Source organism: Molossus molossus, unplaced genomic scaffold (assembly GCF_014108415.1).
Source record: "Molossus molossus isolate mMolMol1 unplaced genomic scaffold, mMolMol1.p scaffold_m16_p_13, whole genome shotgun sequence".
Lineage (NCBI taxonomy): Eukaryota > Metazoa > Chordata > Mammalia > Chiroptera > Molossidae > Molossus > Molossus molossus.
Genome location: NW_023425348.1, coordinates 761302 through 770909, shown reverse-complemented (window position 1 = coordinate 770909; position 9608 = coordinate 761302). Strand labels below are relative to the sequence as shown.

The following is a 9608-nucleotide window of genomic DNA, read 5'->3' as shown; positions in this document are numbered from 1 at the left end:
AACATTGATTGGCTGCCTCCAACTGGGGATCAGGCCTATAGCCTTGGCATGTGCCCCGACCAGGATTCAAACTGATGACCTTTTGGTGCTCAACTGCTGAGCCAAACTGGCCAGGCTAATTATTAAAATTTTTGAAAAAAATTAACTTTTTAAAATAAAATAATAGCAACAATAGAATATTTGAAAGTTTATACTTATGTAGAAGTATAATTATGAAGTATGATAATACTACAAAATCTAGGAGAGAATGTTGGAAAAGTGCTGTTTTAAGGATCTCAAACTATATGTGAAGTAGTATACTATCATTTAAGTTAAGCTAAAGATATGTACTTTAATCTTAAAAAACCACTAAACTAACATACCGATAGTGAATCAAATACACCAACATAGAACATAAAGTGAAATGATCATAATTAGTCAATCAAAAAGAATATAGACAAAAAGAAAAAGGAGTAAATTAACAAATAGAAAACATATAGCATTTTGTCAGGATATGTGGTGTGTGTGTGTGTGTGTGTATGTGTAATTGGTTTATGCAATTATGGAAGCTGGGAAATCCAGATCCAGGAGAACTGATGGTAGAGTCCCAATATGAGCCCAAATATCTGAGAACCAGGAGAGCCAATGGTATAAGTTCTAGTCCAAGTTGTATCCCCAAAATTCAAGGTTCATTTAACATTTCAAAACCAATTTAATTCATTATAATAACAGTGTAGGCCATCTTGCATCCCCGCCTGTGTGCGCTTCTTCTCAGTTGTTCTGCCCAAGACCCCCTGAGCGCCAACCCTAGTCCCGCATGCAGCCCCATTTTCTCTCCAGCAAGATGAAAGAAACTATCATGAACCAGGAGAAACTTGCTAAACTGCAGGCACAAGCGCACATTGCTGGGAAAGGAACTGCTTGTAGAAAGAAGAAGGTGGTTCACAGAACAGCTACAGCAGATGATAAAAAACTTCAGTTCTTTTTAAAGACGTTAGGGGTCAATAATATCTCTGGTATTGAAGAAGTAAATATGTTCACAAACCAAGGAACAGTGACCCACTTTAACAACCCTAAAGTTCAGGCATTTCTGGCAGTGAACACTTTCACCATTACAGGCCATGCTGAGACAAAGCAGCTGACAGAAATGCTACCCAGCATCCAAGCATCTTAAACCAGCTTGGTGCAGACAGTTTAAGGAGATTGGCTGAAGCTCTGCCCAAACAATCTGTGGATGGAAAAGCACCACTTGCTACTAGAGAGAATGATGATGATGAAGTTCTAGATCTTGTGGAGAATTTTGATGAGGCTTCCAGGAATAAGGCAAACTGAAATGAGTCAACCTCTGAAGAAGATAATCTTTTCTTTTTTTATCCTCACCCAAGGACATTTTTCCATTTTCTGTTCTGATACAGTGGGAGGGAGAGAGAGAGAGAAACATCAACATGAAAGGGACACATCGAGTGGTTGCACCTGCACAACTCAACCAGGGCTGGGGACAAACTGCAACTGAGGTACGTGCCTTCAGTGGGAACTGAACCTGGATCTCTCTGGACCACAGGCTAACGCTCTAACCACTGAGCCAATCTGGCCAGAGCTGAAGAAGATAATCTTGAAGAAGTTACTGGGAGCTGGTATTTTATTTATTTTTATTTTTTTAATCCTTACCAGAGGACATTTTTCCATTTCTTGTTCAGATAGAGTGGGAGGGAGAGAGAGGAAGAGAGAGAGAGAAAAAAACATTGACATGAAAGGGACACATCGAGTGGTTGCCACCAGCACGACCCAACCAGGGCCAGGGACAAACTGCAGCCGAGGTACGTGCCCTTAGCGGGAACTGAACCCAGGTCTCTCTGGACCGCAGGCTGACACTCTAACTGCTGAGCTAAACCAGCCAGGGCAGGTAGCTGCTATTTTATATTATGACTGCTTTTTTCAAATTTTGTTTATGGATCTGATAAAATCTAGATGTCTAATATTTTTTAGCCCAACTCCCCTGGACTTTGCAGCTCTTTTTAGTTTTTACTTATGCATAAATCATTCTTTGCAGCTAATTAAGCTGACAAGGCCTGGGAATAAAGTTTGAAACAGGTTAATAAAGTTCTTCGCTTAGTATATATAAAAAAAAAGTGTAAAAAAGAAAAGCGCCCTAGCCAGTTTGGTTTAGCAGTAAGAGCGTCGGCCCATAAACCAGAGTCCCAGGTTTGGTTCCTGCTAAAGGCATGTACCTCAGTTGCAGTTTGTCCCAGCCCTGGTTGGGGTTGTGTGGGTGGCAACCAGTCGATGTGTCTCTGTTACATCGATGTTTCTCTTTCTCTCAGCCTTCCTTTTTCCCTCCCACTCTATCTGAAGATAAATACAGAAATGTCCTCGGGTGAGGGAAAAAAAAAAACATCTATGGTCATCACAATAGATTCCGAGAAAGTATTTGACAATATTTGATATTTGCCATCTATTTATGAAGACAATATATTTATGATAAAATATGTTAGCATATAAATAATACAAGAGGAGTTTTATTTATTTATAAATGTGTTTTATTGATTTTAGAGAGAGAGGAAGGGAAAGAAGGAGAGAAGGAGAGAGAAAGAGAGAGAGAGAAAGAAATACCAATGTGAGGGAGAAACATCCATTGGCTGATGGAGCCAGCAACCCAGGCATATGCCCTGACCAGGAATGAAACCGGTGACCCCACAGTGGACGTGATGCTCAATCAAATGAACCATGCTGGCCAGGGTGAGAGGATTTTTATGACAAACCTAAATTAACATCATATTTAATGGTGCAGGACTAACTTTTCCTCCTACCTAAAGTCAGGAATGAATATCTATTCCCGTGAATGCTTTTTAACATTGTTCAGGAAGCTCTAACAAGTGCAATAAGGTAAGAAAAAGCAATAGAATGTATCCAGATTTAAAAAGAAGATATAAAATTGTGTTTATTCACAAATGACTTGATTATTTACATAGATAATCCTATAAAATCTACAGAAAAAGCTACTGGAACTAATAAGTGAGTTTACCAACATTACAAGATAAAAAGTCAATTCAAAAAGTTAATTGCATATATATGAATTAACAACTTAAAAATCTCATTTGCAGTAACATCAAGAATTAAATTACTTACGGCTATATCTGACAAAAGACGTATAAGACCTGAAGACTATAAAATATTGATGACTGAAATTAAGAAAGACTGTGTTGCCCAGCCGGTGTGGCTCAGTAGATTGAGCATCATCCCATGGACTGAGAGGCCCCAGTTTGATTCATGGTCAGGGCATATGCCCAGGTTACAGGCACGATCCCCAGTACGGGGTGTGCAGGAGGCAGATGATCAATGTTTCTTTCTCAAAACGATATTTCTATCTCTCCCTCTCTCTTTTTCTCTCTCTGAAAAATCAATAAAAATATATTTAAAAAAGAAAGACTGTGTTCATGAAATGGAAAATTTAATGTTGTTAAATGTCAATTCTACCAAATGTGTCTATAGATCCAATGCAATTCTAATAAAAAATTTCGCAGAACTTTTGTAGAAATTTAGAAGTTGATTCATAAGAAAATGCAAACAACTTTGAAAACAAAAAAATTGAAGGACTTACAGCAACCAGGTTCAAAACTTAGTATAAAGCTACTACAATCCAAACAGTTGGTATTGACATCGGATTAGACAATAAGTCAATGAAACAGAATAAAAATATAAGAAATATATCAACACATATGTTAGGGATTGAATGTGCACCCCCACCATTTATATATTAAAGCCTTAACCCATAATGTGGCTGAGAAATAGGGCCTACGTCGAGGTAATTAAGGTAAAATCAGGTCATGAGGATGTATGAAAGATCAGAGAGAGAAAATAGGCAGCTGGCTGAAAACCAGGAGAGTTCCCATCAGAAATCAAATCAGCTGGCAACTTGATCTTAGACTTCTAGCCTCCAGAACTTTGAAAAATATCTATTTCTGCCATGTAATCCACCAGTCTAAGATATTTTGTGTGGCAGACTAATATACCATATATATGTCAATTAATTAATCTCAATATATACCTTATATCCAAATATATCTGAATCCAGTGGATTATAGATTTACATGTGAAATCTGAAACTATAAAGCTTCTAGTAGAAAACCTGAGAAGAAATATTTATAACCCTGACTTAGGAAAATATATATTTTTTAAGATATAACACAAAAGGAGAATCCATGAAGAAGAAAATTGGTAAATTAAACTTCATCAAGATAAAGAACTGTTCTTCCAAAGAACAATCAAGAGAATGAAATACAAGCTACAGATTGAGAGAAAATACTTGTAAATTTATATATCTGATAAAGAGCTTCTATTCTGTATTTTGATAGGCTTTTTATTACCATAGTAAAAGTGTGTGTGTGGGGGATAAAGGTTAGTTTGAAAGAATTACATTTAAGTGAATACATCTTTGATCCTATCATCTTGGGTCATTATTTTAGAAGTGATTAGACATTAATTAACATCAAATTCATTGGTAAAAACAATCCATGCCAGTCTGACTTCTATGTCATCTTTGGTAATAGCTCAAAGATTACTAAAATAGTTCTGTAATCACAGTTGCAAAAGTTTTTAGTGCCCTGGTGAAGAGTGACACAAAGAAATGAGAACTCGGGGCAGGTTCAGCAAGTTTCTATATAACCCACAACATTGGTTTTCTAATTTGTGGGGTTTTAGAACAGATCATTTCTAAATGCCTTTCTCATTTTAGATACTGTATTTTTAAATTATAAAAAAAAATGTTTATTTATTGTGGTGATTATATTTACTTATCTTTGCTCCAAGACATCATTAAATGTGTGTTTAATCCCCTGAACAGAAGAAGCCATGTGGACATAGTGGGCAAAAGCAGTCAAAGGAACATATTTCTTGTAACTAAACACTTTCACTGGGCTCTCTTCATTGACCCCAATGATCACACTTATGGCCTGTCCTAGTTTGCTCATCCTGTGCATAAAACCCAGCCTCCTTTGTTCTTGATCACAAGCCCCTATGGACTAAGCAAACTGGAAAATCCGTTTCCTTAACAGACCACTTGAACACAGTGTTCACTCAAAGAGCATTTACTGCTTCTTAGCTGATAATGAAAATAGAAAAATAGAAACTAGGCTCAACCTGCACCTTAGTCATTACTTTTAATTTGCCAACACATGCAGCCTCTGCAAGAGCAGTTAACAAGTGACGAGATTGAATTAGGTTTTCTCTCCTTGATGGAAGTTTTAATTAAGTGGGTAATGAACCAAAGGTAGAGCGAATCAGGCAGAAAGAGAACTAGATGTATGAATTGTTTGGTGAACATATAACCCTTAATAATGATAAGGCTAGACTAAATAAATGAGGGTTTGGAATATTTCTAAGAAATGAATATTTTAAAGGGGTCATTGCTGCTCTTAAAAAAAAAAGCCAGAGAAATAGGCCTTCACAATTTTAGAAAACTGATCTTTATTAAGGTCCTCTTCCCTGTGAATAATGAATTTCCTGGAATGTTAGAATGTGGTATTTTCTAAATGCTAGAACCTCAGAGCCTGCTTAGAGAAAGCAGAAACTTGAAATTTTCAAGGATATCTTTTTTGCTACATTTAGGTCCACCCACCATGCATCTGGACTGTTAACACAAATAGCCAGGTGTCAAATCAGCAGATATACTAGTGAGGCTGTATTGCAATAGTGAAATATATAAAATATCAACCTATTTTTGTAATTTTGTTATTAATAGCCTTTATTCACATGCTGTTTTGTTTTTCAGAGTCTGCTCCTTTTGAGCTGGAAGATTCCAATTTTTTTCAAGGAACCATAAAATTTTTACAATGTGTGTGTGTGTGTGTGTGTCTGTGTGTCTGTCTGTGTGTGTGTAGTTTCCATTACATATAAAAATAAAATTTTCATTTTGTATGTATATTTAAAATTTGATGTACATTTAAAATCAAACAATTTGTCTTGGAAACAAAAGAGAGCATTCAGATATAATTTCAATTTAACTAGAGTTAGCTTATAGGCACTGTGGCATGGTGAAAAAATCATGGTCTTTTGGAATAACAAAAGCCTCACTTTAAACCTAGTTTTTCTACTTATAAATTGTACTACACTAATTCAGGTTTTAACCTGAATATGGCAGTGAGCAGGGCTGAAGCGAGGGTGAGTGTGTGAGAGAGTAAGCAAGTGTGAGAGAAAGTGTGAGAGAAAGTGTGAGTAAATGTGAGTGCGGATGACCAACCTTGAGCAATGCAGAAATGCAGGGCAGAAGGTTCCTATGCTGTGGATGGAAAGCAGCCAGCTACCGTGGTAAATGGCACATCAGCAAACTTCTCCCTGTGTGGTCGGGAGACCCCACAATTTTGGAAGATCCCTGGTCTTCCCTGGGAGGAGGAAGTGGGGAATGGCTAGGGCTGAGCAACCTGAGTCCACCAGAGTGATTTGCACCATTGGTCCAGTGGACCCATCAGTGTCAACATAGATCAGCATACAGTAGTGGCGCTATTGAGGTGCCTGCCGCAGTAGCTGAAACCCACGGGAGCCAAAACTGGCATGAGCTGAACACCATCCTTCACAGCAACAGTGACTGGGCAGGAGTGGAGCCCCACCCCAAATAGGCAGTAGTAGCTTAGATCAGCTGCTGAGACCCATCCCCAGTGGCATTAACAAAGGCTGATCAGGAGCAGTGCCCCAACCCAAGCAGCAGGGCTCAGGCAGCCGAACCTTCCCCTGACAACTACAGCAGCAGATTTGGAGTAGAGCCCTTCCCCCTGGAAGCAGCAAAGTCTCAGGAGCAGAGCATCCTTAGCCCCCAACAGCAGCAAAAGATTGGGACCTGAGAGCACCCTCTGGCAACAGTAGCAGCAGTAGCAGTGTGAACCGGGAGCTGACACTCGCCCCCAGCAGTGACTGATCAGGAGCTGAGCCCTACCAGGCAGCAGCCTACTTCAGCAGCACACCAATGGGACCCACGCACCCAAAAAGCATACCAGTGAGACCCACAAACCCCAGAAGAGCACCAGTGGAACCCACAAACCCCAGCAGAATGTCAGTGGAAACAAAGCACCCCAGAAGCACACTAGCTGGACCCACACATCCCAGGCAGCAGCAGCACAGATTATCAGCTGAGACCCACCCCCAGCAGCTGCAGCAGAAGCTGATCAGGAGCAGTGCCCAACCCCAAGCAGCAGCAAGACTTGGGGAGCTGAGACCTGCATGAAGAACAAATACCAGACACCAGGTATCAATTCTCCAGGACCCACAACAGACAAGAGGAGCCATACACCAAAAGAGTCTGAAAGGCACAGCGACCTTAGTTGATACACACCAACCTGCCTATGCACTCCAACATCCTTCACTGGGCCTAGAACTACCAGATTGCTAAAATGGTGAGACAAATAAACAACACTCAAATGAAAGAAAATGGGAAATAACCAGAAAAGGAACCACAAAAAATGGAAGAAAGCAACTTGTCATATAAATAATTCAAAGCAATGATTTTAAGGGTACTCAAATAATTTGGTGAGAACTACAAGCAGTTTGATAAGAATGATGAAGATCTCACTGGGAACTACTTCAGCTTAAAATAAGAGGTAGAAGCTATACATAAAAATCAAGAGGAAATAAAGGATGACAGAGCTGATATGAAAAATACATTAGAAGGGTTCAATAGTAGATTAGAAGAAGCTGAAGACTGAATCAGTGACTTAGAAGACAAAGTACAGAAAATCACCCAAATAGAGCAGCAAATGGGAAAAGAACTTAAAAAGCAGGAGGAGAGTTTAAGGGAGCTGTGGGATAATACAAAACATAACAACATTCACATTATAGGGGTACCAGAAGGAGAAGAATCAGAGCAAGGAATAGAGAAACTGAAGAAATAATGACAGAAAACTTCCTTAAACTGGTGAATAAAAAAGTCACACAAGTCCAGGAAACACAGAGAGTCCCAAGCAAGATGAACCCAAAAAGACCCATGGCTGGACACATCATAATAAAAATGGCAAACATTAAAGACAAAGAAAGAATCTTAAAGGAAGCAAGAAAGAGACTGACAGTTACCTACAAGGAAGCTCCCATTAGACTGACAGCTGTTTTCTCAATAGAAAAGCTGCAGGCCAGAAGGGAGTGTCATGAAGTGTCCAAAGTAATGCAAAGCAAGGGTCTGAATTCAGGACTACTCTATCCAGCAAAGCTATCATTCAAAATGGAAGGAGAAATAAAAAACTTCACAGATTTAAAAAAAGCTAAAAAAATTGACCACCACCAAATCAGCACTGCAAGAAATGCTGAAGAGACTGTTGTAAGAAAAAGAAAGAGATGGGAACACAGGCATAAAATAAAAATGGCAACTAATAACTATCTATCAATAATAACCTTAAATGCAAATGGCTTAAATGTTCCAATAAAAGACATAGGGTAGCTGATTGGATAAGAAAACATGACCCATATATATTCTGTCTACAAGAGACCCACCTCACAATGAAAGACACACAGGATAAAAGTGAAAGGATAAAAATTTTTTTTTTCAAGAAAATGGAAATGAAAAAAAAAAGCTGGTTTAGCAATACTCATATCTGACAAGATACACTTCAAAACAAGGTTTAAAATAAGAGACAAAGAAGGTCACTACATAATATTAAAAGCATAAATCCAATAAGAGGATATAACCCTGGTAAAGATATATGCACCGTATATGGGAGCACCAAAATATATTTTAAAACTTCTGGAGGACTTTAAGGGAGAGATAAATCACAATATGATCATAGTGGATAACTTTAACACCCCACTGACATCATCGAATAAATCTTATATACAAAAATTTAACAAGGACATAGAGTCCTTAAATGATAAACTAGATCCGTTGGACTTAATTGATATTTATAGAACATTTCACCTCGAAGCTGCAGAATATACTTTCTTCTCCAGTACATACAGGTCATTCTCAAAGATAGACCACACATTAGGAGACAAAGTAAGTCTCTACAAATTCAAGATGATTGAAATCATATCAAGTATCCTCTCAAATCACAATGGCATAAAACTAGAACTCTATTAAAACAAAAATACACACAGACATTCAAACACTTAGAGACTAAATAGCATGTTATTAAATAACAAATGGGTTAGCAACAAGATCAAAGTAAAAATTAAAAACTTCCTGGAAACCAATGAAAACAATCACACAACAAGACAAAAATCCATGGGATGCAGTGAAAGCAATCCTGACAGGAAAATTCGTAGCACTGCAGGCCTACCTCAAGAAACAAAAAAAAAATTAAATTAACTTTCTAACCCTAAAACGTAAAGAACTAGAAAGTAAGCAGAAAGAAAAACCCAGAGCAAGTAGAAGTAAGAAAATAGTAAAGGCCAGAGCAGAAATAAATAACATAGGGACTAAAAAACAAAACAAAAAACAATTCAAAAGATCAATGACACAAATAGCTGGTTCTTCGAGAAAAACAAGATCGATGGGCCATTAGCTAGACTCACCAAGAAACAAAAAGAGAAGACCCAAATGAACAAAATCAGAAATGAAAGAGAAGTAACTGACAGCACAGAAATACAGAGGATCATCAAAACATACTATGAACAATTATATGACAAGAAATTGAACAATCTAGGTAAAATGTACA

The 9608-nt window shown here is 38.0% G+C and overlaps 1 pseudogene; it reads left to right on the top strand.

The window, feature by feature from the left end:
* Window positions 1–823: 823 nt before the first annotated feature.
* On the top strand, window positions 824–1311 carry LOC118628831 (annotated as a pseudogene).
* The last annotated feature ends 8297 nt before the right edge of the window (window positions 1312–9608 follow it).